Source organism: Ranitomeya variabilis, chromosome 8, assembly GCF_051348905.1.
Source record: "Ranitomeya variabilis isolate aRanVar5 chromosome 8, aRanVar5.hap1, whole genome shotgun sequence".
Classification (NCBI taxonomy): Eukaryota; Metazoa; Chordata; class Amphibia; order Anura; family Dendrobatidae; genus Ranitomeya; species Ranitomeya variabilis.
Window position 1 is genome coordinate 146672845 of NC_135239.1, and position 12619 is coordinate 146685463.

Genomic DNA, 12619 nt, shown 5'->3' on the forward strand with positions numbered 1-12619 from the left:
CTGCACCTGCATCCTGGTGAGTTCCACCAGGTACTTTTTGTGCTGTTATTCCATGTGACACTAGGCTAGCTGCAGCCCACACAAGACGGTCGTTCTATTTGCAGGGCACCAGCAGCACAGGCTTTGTTAACTTCTTGCGGTCTCACTGCTTTCTCTGCATCAGTGCCCAGCACAGACATTTGTTGGGAGGTTTCGTTTAAGTGGTCATACCATGTTGTTTGCACTTTCCTTGTGTTTTGTCACCCCTTGAGCGCGGAATCAGCTGCACCATCACTTGAAATTATATCTTATATTCTAGGTTCTTCAAAGTAGGCACCTTTTGCTTTGATGACTGCTTTGCACACTCTTGGCATTCTCTGGATGAGATTCAAGAGGTAGCCACCGGGAATGGTTTTCACTTCACAGGTGTGCCCTGTCAGGTTTAAAAAGTGGGATTTCTTTCCTTATAAATGGGGTTGGGACCATCAGTTGTGTTGAGCAGCAGAAATCTGGTGGATACACAGCTGATAGTCCTACTGAATAGACTGTTAGAATTTGTATTATGGCAAGAAAAATGCAGTTAAGTAAAGAAAAACGAGTGGCCATCATTACTTTAAGAAATGAAAGTCATGCAGTCCGAAAAATTGGGAAAACTTTGAAAGTGTCCCCAAGTGCAGTGGCAAAAACCATCAAGTGCTACAAAGAAACTGGCTCACATGAGGACCGCCCCAGGAAAGGAAGACCAAGAGTCACCTCTGCTTCTGAGGATAAGGACAGGCAACAAGCAGAAGAGACTTGTTTGGGCTTAAGAACACAAGGAATGGACATTAGACCAGTGGAAATCTGTGCTTTGGTCTGATGAGTCCAAATTTGAGATCTTTGGTTCCAACCACCATGTCCTTGTACGACACAGAAAAGGAGAACGGATGGACTCTACATGCCTGGCTCCCACCGTGAAGCAAGGAGGAGGAGGTGTGATGGTGTGGGGGTGCTTTGCTGGTGACACTGTTGGGTATTTATTCAAAATTGAAGGCATGCTGAACCAGCATGGCTATCACAGCATCTTGCAGCGGCATGCTATTCTATCCGGTTTGCGTTTAGTTGGACCATCATTTATTTTTCAACAGAATAATGACTGCAAACACACCTCCAGGCTGTGTAAGGGCTATTTGACCAAGAAGGAGAGTGATGGGGTGCTACGCCAGATGACCTGGCCTCCACAGTCACCAGACCTGAACCCAATCGAGATGGTTTGGGGTGAGCTGGACCGCAGAGTGAAGGCAAAAGGGTCAACAAGTGCTAAGCATCTCTGGGAACTCCTTCAAGATTGTTGGAAGACCATTCCCGGTGACAACCTCTTGAAGGTCATCAAGAGAATGCCAAGAGTGTGCGAAGCAGTCATCAAAGCAAAAAGTGCAGTGTGAATGTACAATTTTCATAGTCATGAAAATACAGAAAAATCTTTAAATGAGAAGGTGTGTCCAAACTTTTGGTCTGTACAGTATCTGCAGATACATGCACAGGTAGGAAAGTGATGCTCTGCAGATACATGCACAGGTAGGGAAGTGATGCTCTGCAGATACATGCACACGTAGGGAAGTGATGCTCTGCAGATGCATGCACACATAGGGAAGCAATGCTCTGCAGACTGTCACCCTGCATGTCCCTGTGTGCAGTAAGGAGTGCAGCAGCCCTCCACATAGAGGTTTGATGCTCTGCAAGAGCTGTCCACACATACCCCCACTCCACTGACGACCCCTCACACTGTGGGTGCAGGACCTGCCATGGTGAGAGGTGAGAGGTTCTGACCACTTTCCTCCCTCCCTATTAGGCTGGCTCTTTCCCAGGGACAAAATTATATCCCGAGGGTGAGCTCTGGCTACAGTATAGAGCTCAGTTAGTGTACTTACTGACTGAGCGCGGTCCTGAATGCGTGCCTTCCACCTTCTAACTACTTACTGACTGAGCACGCACCTAAATGCGCGCCTTCCACCTTCTAAGGCTACGTTCACATTTGCGTTGTGCGCCACAACGTCGGGCACTGCAGCGTCGCCGCATGCGTCATGCGCCCCTATATTTAACATGGGGGCGCATGGACATGCGTTGTGTTGCGTTTTGTGATGCATGCGTCTTTTTGGGCGCACGCGTCAGGGCGCAGAGGACGCAGCAAGTTGCATTTTTTTTGCGTCCAAAATCATGCAAAAAAAGGACGCATGCGTCACAAAACAATGCGTTTTGCATGCGTTTTGCATGCGTTGTGCGTTGCGTCAACGATGCGTCGCCGACGCAACACACAACAACGCAAATGTGAACGTAGCCTAAGCCTGCCCCACTCTGCCCTGATGCACCAATTAGCATCAGGCCAATTGCAGCCTGGCAGTAAATCAAAGCACAGAGCTGCACAGCCAATGAGTGCCTGCAGCCCCCAGTAACTGCCACTCCCCTGATGTGCCCACTACATAACCTCACTGGCCCGCACACAGTTTGCAGTGCAGGGCCATCAGGTGGCCGGCCCTGCACAGCTGCTGGAGGAGCGGCCCAGGGGCATTTGCCTCACTGCCACCAGGTCCAGCCCGCCCCTGTTCCTAATAAGCAAGTATGAACCTTTTTTACAGAAATGGACATAAATATTCGCAGTGCTTTAGAGCAAATGTATGAAAATTACGGCAATGGATGGCATGAGCAGAGATGCTGTGCCTACAACATAAGCTGTGGGTGCTGATGTTACTATACCAAGGCTACTAAGTGGTTACACATGTAAGTCCAATCTCCAAAGGCATAGTCCAATCCATCATCACAGGCATGTAATAATACTTTAGTAAACCATGTGTAGGGACCGCAGGTAAAGAAGGATGCAGGGACAAATAGGAGCCAGAAAGCAAATAGCGTTTTTAACTTTCTTTTTAACTTCCAACCAAAAAGATGACAAACGTTTTTCCACGCAGGGAACTTATATACAAGAACACAATCTCGCAGTAAATCCTAATTACTATATGACCGCCCTGAACTATACCCGTAGAACGCGGCAGCGCCTCACTAGTGACTCCCTACTAAGATAAAGTCAACAACGGTCACTTATCCGTGCTGGTTCAGCGATGTAGTCCTGACGGTGAGGCTCCGACAACGCCGTAGTCCTGATGGCGGAGGAAGGAGGTGTCTTCTGGCGACGGGCCCAGGCGTAGAGTCGAGTCCAGAATGTCTTTTGCGGTGCTGCGTTCCCTCCTGCAGGCGGACGTTGATCCGAGGTAACAGCCTCCCAGTCCAGAGAAGAGTCTTTTTGAGGAGGATTAGGAGAATAATCAGTATCAGTCACAGCTGAGATGAAACCATGCGAGTCCGTAGCACTCTCTGGCAAGGTCCTCTCAGGGAGCGCGGTAATACTGTCCCTGAGCTGGTCAGCACTACCCCTCTGCCTGGGGGGTCGCTGACGACGAATGCGCCTCTTTTTGGGGGCTCTGGTAGTTGCCCGCAGTGTCTGTTGCACGTTTTCCCCCTGCTTCCAGCAAGTCTCACTGCGGCCTGCACACTCACAACAACTGCGCTGCAGTTTCCTCTCCTCAGAGATTTCCCGCGCTTCTCTGCCCCTGCTTTCGCGCGTTTTGCTTTTTATCCTCTCCTCTCCCTGCGTCACTCTTCCTCCTGTCACATGAGCCTGGCTTCCCATGCACCCCTCAAATCCGTCCCCCGGAACCCCGACTCCCGGCAACAATGGTTCCACCCGTCTGCACAGCTCACCAGGTCCCTGTCCCCTACATTCCCCCACCCTGTATGCTCGCCAGTCCCTGGGCGAGGCCTTCGCACTGACAGGTCGCCCACCTGACGGATTGTTCCACACTTGGGTCTGTCTGGTGTGTAAGTCAGGACTGTAGCGAGTTGGGGGTCTACCGGCAGTAGAACGTTCAGAACGTCGTGGCTCGGGTCCTTGTATAGGGGGTGTTGGGGAAATGTCGTCAGCGGAAGAGTGACTGGTCAGGGGTAGTGTAGTAGTCGAGATAGGGGGAGTATTTTGACGCCGTTCTTCTTCTTCATCATCTTCTTCATCCCACCAATGGTTGTTGGGGGATTCAGTCGTAGGTGGCTCTTCCCTGATTGCGGATTCCGGGGTGTCCGAGTCAACAGAGCGACACAACCGGAGCATGTTGCGATGAAGAATGCGAGTACCTGTACTTCCGAGGGCCTCAGACTGCACTTCATATACAGGTCCATGCGGTTCTATACGGCGAAGCACCCGATAGGGTGTTTTTTCCCAACGATGGTCTAACTTGTTTTGCGGTCTTTGCTCTCGAACGAGTACTCGATCACCTGGCCGGAACTCTGGGGGTTTTGCTGTAGGGGTGCTCCGATGCTCCACTTCCCGAATTCGAGTGTGTACCAGTCGGTGTAAGGTCTGCAGCCGATGCCGATGATCACGCACCCACGAAGCCATCCCTGTTCGGGGGCCTTCTTCCTCCGAAGACAGTTCCAGATCTGTCATGCCTTTTCCTGGGCGCCCAAAGACCACTTCATACGGGGTGCGTCCTGTGACTTGATGAACTCTATTGTTGTAGACCCACACTAGGTCCGACACATACTCCGGCCAGCGGGCCTTCTGATCTTGTTCTAGCGCACGCAGCATTTGAAGCAAAGTCCGGTTAAACCGCTCACAAGCCCCATTTCCCTGGGGATGATACGGTGTGGTGCGTGACTTATCAATGCCGTAGAGGCGATGCAGCTCTTCCATGACTTTGCCCAAGAAACAGGCGCCTTGATCCGAATGTATTCGCCTCGGACAGCCGTAAACTTGAATAAAGTTCTTACAGATAGCGCTCGCCGCCGACTCAGCTGTCTGATCATGGGTAGGGGTGACTACCGCGAATTTTGAAAAATGATCTACCATAACGAGGCAGTGTTCGTAGCCTTGATGCGCTGCTCCAATGGTAATGTAGTCTATCATTAATACTTCAAAAGGGGCAGACGTCGTGATGCTCTGCACAGGCGCCCTTTCCTCCGGTGACTTGGTTAGCTCACATTGTCGACATTGTCTACAGGCAGTTTGTACTTCCGCAAGCAGCCGAGGATGATAGAACCGAGTTTGCAGCCACTTAAACGTCCTCTTCACTCCGAAGTGTGCCCCGGACTCATGAGCTTCTTTAGCAACTGCGGCCACCACGGGCCCTGGTAAGACCATCTGCCAGGTCGGCTCGGAATCTGCCTGAGCCATGGTTAAGTGGCATAAGAGCCCGTCCTGAAGAGTTAGGCGCTCCCACTGCCGCAGAAGAAGGTTCAGGTCTGACGGGAGAGTTTGTCCAGGGCTTCTCACGGGCAATAGACCATTCGTTATCCACTGTCGCAATGGAGCTAGTTCCTGGTCTTCCTGTTGCAGCCGTATCCATTCGTCCCGACTCTGAACCAACAGTCCTGTAGCCGTTCCGTTCCCGGTCTGTTCCCGGCTCACAGCCGTCCGAGTAGCGCCCCCGATGGCGTAGGGGATTTCTTCTCCCTCCAGCTCCTCATCTCGGTTAGTCCTTGGGGGATTCTTCCGCAGACGAGATAATGCGTCAGCATGAACATTCTCCGCTCCTCGCTTGTAGAGGATACGGTATCTGTACTTGGCCATCCGGGCTACCCAGCGCTGTTCTAGGGCACCCAATTTTACATTTTCCAGATGTGCCAATGGGTTGTTATCCGTGCGTATCAGCACCTCGGAACCGGCCAGGTACTCAGCGAACCGCTCCGTCATAGCCCACACCACGGCCAGCAGCTCCACCTTGAAAGAACTGTAATTGTCTGGGTTCAACTCAGAGTCATGAAGAGACCGACTCGCATAGGCGATCACTCTCTCCCGCCCATCCTGAACCTGAGACAACACAGCCCCCAATCCCTGAGAGCTGCCGTCGGTGTGTAGGATGAACGGTTGCGAAAAGTCCGCATAAGCCAACACCGGCGGCTCCATGAGAGCTGTCTTCAAGTCCCGGAACGCTGCTTCTTGTGACTCCTGCCATTGTATCTTCTTTCCCCGTTCCTTGGGGGAGCTTCCTTTCAGCAGGACTTGTAGATTGTGAGAACGGCGAGCAAAATTCTTCACGAAGCGCCGGTAGTACCCAGCGAGGCCCAAGAACGCCCGTACATCCTTAGCGGTCTCCGGTGTGGGCCACTCCTGGATTGCAGCAATCTTTTCCTGCGATGGCCGGACTCCTTCGGCGGACACCACATGCCCCAGGTACTCGATCTGTTCCCGGAACAAGTGACACTTCTGGGGCTTCACCTTAAGCCCGTATTTCAGCAACCGGTCTAGTACCTGTTCCAGTCGGCACAGATGTTCCTCGAATGTTGGGGCGTAGATGATGATGTCATCCAGATAAATGAGAGTGGCCTCGAAGTTCAAATCCCCCAGACACCGCTCCATTAATCGTTGGAAGGTGCCTGGAGCGTTGGCCAGCCCAAACGGCATTCGATTGAACTCAAATAGTCCCATGGGAAGGATGAACGCTGTCTTAGGACGATCTGCTTCTGTCATCGGGACCTGCCAGTATCCGCTGGCTAGGTCTAAGGTGGAAAAATATTTGGCCCGACCCAGCACGGAGAGAGACTCCTCGATACGGGGAAGTGGATAAGAGTCTCGGACGGTGCATGCATTTAGCTTACGATAGTCCACACAGAACCGGAGCGTGCCGTCCTTTTTCCGCACCAGCACGATCGGGGCAGCCCACGGGCTCTGACTCTCACGGATCACTCCCTTTTGTAGCATCTGGCCTAACAACGTCTTTACTTCCTGGTACATCTGCGGGGGAATCTGTCTGTACCGCTCCCTGATGGGCACTGTATCTCCGGTCGGAATTCCATGTTCGATGGCCGTGGTACAGCCAAAATCATCTTCATGTTGCGCAAACACTTCAGCATAGTGTCCAAGGAGCCGCTGCACTCGCGAGACTTGTGATGGATCCAGACCCGGTAATTCTGCTCGCATATGTTCCAGAATAGTTTGACCTTTTCGGAACGCTATCAGCTCAGGATCCTGTGTAGACCGGACACTGACCATCCAGGGATCAGGGGAATCCACCTTTAACTGTAAAGTATCTGGAGGAGGCATCACTTCTAACGGTCGTAACACTTTGGCCATCTCACTTCGGACCCGTAGCACGACATCGTGTTCGTCCACATTCACACATCGCACTGGTACGGCCCCATTTTTAACAGTAGCCAGAGATCGGGCCACCAGCAGTCCTGTGGGCAAAGGGGACGTAAAGGTGGGCTCAACCTGCACTTGCACTCCTTCCAGAGGGATGCGAGCTCGGATGGGCAGGGATATAACAGTCTGTCCTGGGGGAAACGTCACTTCTGCTGTCGGGGAGGTGATTACTTTCCCTAGTATGTCTCCCTCCTGAAAGGTCTCTTGCACACGGACTTCCCTCACTAACTGTCTGAACACGGAGCCTTGAGGTGTACTGGTCCCCCACTGATTGAGTGTCTCTTGTGTGGTCTCCCCTAACAGCAAACTGCCAAAGTCCTTCAATACATTCATCCCCAAAGTCACGATATGTTGTGGGCTGGGATCCCCCCGCGTCAACACAACCCCCCGGCGGCCCAGGTCTTTCCCACATAAAGATATTTGCATCCAGGTGACCCCTTCCACTGGGATGGGCAGCTGATTGGCGGCCTGCAACCGGATTACGGGGCCCCATTGGGGTCTGACTGACACAGGGAAGTGTTTTCTAAAATAGGCCTCGGGCATCGTCGTGACTTGAGATCCGGTGTCCACCAGACAACGTACAGCCCGCCCTTCAAACTCTGCCCAAACCAGGGGGCAGCTGGCAACCAAATTTTCGGGACTTTCACCACCCATCCGCGGGGATTCTGACTCCGAGCGTCGTCCCCTTAGCTCGGAGTCCTCTAGTTTAACGGCCGCCGTGACGAGGCCCTCCCTCTCCGGGGGCACTCCCGTGCGAAATGTCCTGCCTCCCCGCAACCATAGCAAGCACCGGGGACCGGATAATATCCTGAACGAGCGCCACGAGCTGGACTCCCAGACCCTTGCCCCCGGGGTAGCTCCCTTGGGCTTCGCGCATTTTTTTTAACTTCGGCCAGTTCCTCTCGGATTTGTTTGAGCTCCTGCCGCATCTCCTGAACCCACGACGGCTCACCCCCTCCTGGTGCAGCGGTCTGGATAACCCGAGCCTCTCCTGTCAGGACCGTCACCCCCCTCTCTTGCTCCCGGGTGCGGGCCTCATTGCCTATGTCGGAGAAAGTCAGGCGCGGGTCGACCCGCACTCGTTCACGTAGAGCCTGTTTGGTCAACTCATCCCGCAGTCCCGTCACCAGTTGGTCGCGCAGGGTCACGTCAACATGTCCCATCCCCATACCATCTTTCCGCACGATTGCAATGTTTAGCTCTTGCAGAGCATTCATGTACTGAGTGACAGTCTCGCCCTCTTTTTGTCGCCGTCCAAACAACCGGGCCCGCAGCTCTCCCACGTCGGTGGGATCCCCGTGCGTCCCCTCTAACACATGTAACACCCCGGTAAAAGTATTCCGCTCTGTGGGGGGTCTCAACATCACTGAATCCCGAGCCTCTCCGTCTAAGGCCATAATGGCCACCTCTGCTTCCAGGGCTGGGGTCATAGGATGCATTCTCAACAGCCCCCTCATCCTTTCAGTCCAGCTCCACAACAACATGTTGCTCCCATTAAACTTGGGCAAATTGTTTAACATGGCCCCCAATGAGAGAGAAGCTCTAGGCCCAGCCCCATCCTCCGTATCTTCTGGCTCCTTCTTTGGATCCTGCATCCTGCCGACTACGCCAAATGTAGGGACCGCAGGTAAAGAAGGATGCAGGGACAAATAGGAGCCAGAAAGCAAATAGCGTTTTTAACTTTCTTTTTAACTTCCAACCAAAAAGATGACAAACGTTTTTCCACGCAGGGAACTTATATACAAGAACACAATCTCGCAGTAAATCCTAATTACTATATGACCGCCCTGAACTATACCCGTAGAACGCGGCAGCGCCTCACTAGTGACTCCCTACTAAGATAAAGTCAACAACGGTCACTTATCAGTGCTGGTTCAGCGATGTAGTCCTGACGGTGAGGCTCCGACAACGCCGTAGTCCTGATGGCGGAGGAAGGAGGTGTCTTCTGGCGACGGGCCCAGGCGTAGAGTCGAGTCCAGAATGTCTTTTGCGGTGCTGCGTTCCCTCCTGCAGGCGGACGTTGATCCGAGGTAACAGCCTCCCAGTCCAGAGAAGAGTCTTTTTGAGGAGGATTAGGAGAATAATCAGTATCAGTCACAGCTGAGACGAAACCATGCGAGTCCGTAGCACTCTCTGGCAAGGTGCTCTCAGGGAGCGCGGTAATACTGTCCCTGAGCTGGTCAGCACTACCCCTCTGCCTGGGGGGTCGCTGACGACGAATGCGCCTCTTTTTGGGGGCTCTGGTAGTTGCCCGCAGTGTCTGTTGCACGTTTTCCCCCTGCTTCCAGCAAGTCTCACTGCGGCCTGCACACTCACAACAACTGCGCTGCAGTTTCCTCTCCTCAGAGATTTCCCGCGCTTCTCTGCCCCTGCTTTCGCGCGTTTTGCTTTTTATCCTCTCCTCTCCCTGCGTCACTCTTCCTCCTGTCACATGAGCCTGGCTTCCCATGCACCCCTCAAATCCGTCCCCCGGAACCCCGACTCCCGGCAACAATGGTTCCACCCGTCTGCACAGCTCACCAGGTCCCTGTCCCCTACATGTACACCAACATAATAAGTAAGAGCGATCACCAGATTGCATTGTGAAGTCCCCCGTGGGTAGGATTACAAATCATTAAAGGAAACCTGTCATCAAGTTTTTCTAGGTTGCTGTACAAACAGGTGCTTCTCACAAAATTAGAATATCACCAAAAAGTTCATTTATTTCAGCTCTTCAATACAAAAAGTCAAACTCACATATTATATATTCATTACAAGCAGAGTGATCTATTTCAAGTGTTTATTTCTGTTAATGTTGATGATTATAGTGAAAACCCAAAATTCATTATTTCAGTAAATTAGAATACTTTATAACACCAGCTTGAAAGAATGATTTTCAAATCCGTGATGTTGGCCTACTGAAATGTGTGTTCAGTAAATGCACTCAATACTTGGTTGGGGCTCCTTTGGCATCAATTACTGTGTCAATGCGGCATAGCATGGAGGTGATCAGCCTGTGGCACTGCTGAGTGTTATGGAAGCCGAGGTTGCTTTGATAGCATCCTTCAGCTCGTCTGCATTGTTGGTTCTGGTGTCTCTCATCTTCCTCTTGACACTACCTCATAGATTCTCTATGGGGTTAAGGTCAGACAAGTTTGCTGGCCAGTCAAGCATAGTGATACTGTTGTTTTTAAACCAGGAATTGGTACTTTTGGCAGTGTGGACAGGTGTCAAGTCCTGCTGGAGAATGAAATTTCCTTCCCCAAAAAGCTTGTCAGCAGAAGGCAGCATGAAGTGCTCTAAAATATCCTGGTAGACGGCTGAGCTGATTTTGGTCTTGATAAAACATTTCGGATTTTAAAATCATTTTTGAAGCTGGTGTTATAAAGTATTCTAATTTACTGAGATAATGACTTTTGGGTTTTCATTGGCTGCAAGCCATAATCATTAACATTAACAGAAATAAACACTTGAAATAGATCACTCTGTTTGTAATGACTCTTTCTAATATATGAGTTTCACTTTTTGTATTGAAGAACTGAAATAAATTAACTTTTTGATGATATACTAATTTTGTGAGATGCACCTGTATGTGTCAATGCACTTTCCATAAAACAAAAAAAATATCTTTGTTAGGCTATGTGCACACGCTGCGGATTTTGCTGCGGATCCGCAGCATTTCCGCAGCTGAGGGTCCGCAGCAGTTTCCCGTGAGTTTACAGTACAATGTAAACCTATGGGAAACAAAAAAGCTGTGCACATGCTGCGGAAAAAAACGCGTGGAAACACAGCGGTTTACATTCCGCAGCATGTCACTTCTTTCTGCGGATTCCGCAGCAGTTTTACAGCTGCTCCTATAGAAAACTGCAGGTGTAAAACCGCAGTGAAAACCGCAGAAAAACTGCGGTAAATCCGCAATAAATCTGCAACAAAAACGCAGCGTTTTTGCCCTGCAGATTTATCAAATCCACTGCGGAAAAATCCGCAGAGGACCATTCTATGTGTGCACATACCCTTATACTCACCTACTGGGCAGTCCGGTCCAAGGAGCATCACTGTTTTTGATCCGACGCCTTCTCTCTTCTTGTTTCGTGTGGATGACGCGTTCTATGTCATCCACATAGTCACCTCGGCATCGCCCTCTTGCGCAGGCGCAGAATGCGCCATCCCCGCGAAGTAAGAGGGGAGGAGGCACCGGATCAAGAACAGCGATGCCAATCAAACCGGACCGCCCTGCAGTGGATTATAATAAAACATATTTTTTGAATGCTGTCACATAAGGCTTACAGGTTCTGGCCCTACTTTATATGGGAAAAACCTGGTGACAGGTTCCCTTTAAATATTTGTTATTCAAGTTTAATATGTGTGTTCACTATAAAAAAAAAAAGTGTTCAATTTTTAAAAAAAGGGTTTTATTTTACACATGTTAACAATAATAATAGTAATAATAATAATGACAGATCTATGGTATTGTCTCAATCGCAATGACACGTGTAAAGTTTGTATGTTATTTATTGCATTGTGAACAATGGCTTTAACCACTTAACGACCGCCGATACGCCTTTTAACGGCGGCAGTTAAGGGTACTTAAACCACAGCGCCGTTAATTAACGGCGCTGTGGAAAAAGTGAATAGCGCCCCCCAGAGTCGGATTTTCTCTGGGGTCTTGGTTACCGGGGGTAGCCGAGACCCCAAAGAACATGATTCGGTGTTTTTTTACCGACCCCCGAGTTGCGATCGCCGGTAATTAACCGTTTACCGGCGGTCGCAAAAAAAACCAAAACGCGATTTCCCATTTAATTTCTCTGTCCTCTGATGTGATCGCACATCAGAGGACAGAGAAATGGGGTCCCCGATCGCCCCCGATAGCCCCCCGATACTCTGTCTCCCCTGGTGCTCCTCGTGGCTCCCTATGGGCGCCGCCATCTTCTTCCGGCAAAAAAATGGCGGGCGCATGAGCAGTGCGCCCGCCGGCCGGCACCCGGGAGATCTTTCTTGTCTCGGCTGCCGGGGGTAGCCGAGACCCCAAAGAACATGATCGGGGTCGGTATTTACCGACCCCTGTTTTGCGATCGCCGGTAATTAACTGTTTACCGGCGACCGCAAAAAAAACCAAAAAAAAAAAACGATGTGTAATTCTCTGTCCTCTGATGTGATCGCACATCAGAGGACAGAGAAATAGGGGGATTCGGGGACCCTATCATACTTACCGGTGTCCCTGGGTCCTCCTGTGTCCTCTTCTGGCCGCCGGCTTCTTCCTTCTGTAAGAAAATGGCGGGCGCATGCGCAGTGCACCTGCCATGATCTGCTGGCCTGCAGCTAGAGGAGTTGGGGCTAAATTTAGGGTTAGGGCTAGAGTTAGGGTTAGGGTTTGGGCTAGGGTTAGGGTTAGGGCTAGGGTTAGGGCTAGGGTTGGGGCTAAATTTAGGGTTACGGTTGGGGCTAAATTTAGGGTTAGGATTGGGGATAAATTTAGGGTTAGGGCTGGGGCTA

At 51.0% G+C, this 12619-nt stretch overlaps 1 protein-coding gene across 3 annotated transcripts in view; it reads left to right on the forward strand.

The window, feature by feature from the left end:
- Positions 1 to 12619, forward strand: part of GUCY2C (guanylate cyclase 2C) — a 1047636-nt gene that overhangs the window by 1019535 nt on the left and 15482 nt on the right. The window lies entirely within an intron of this gene.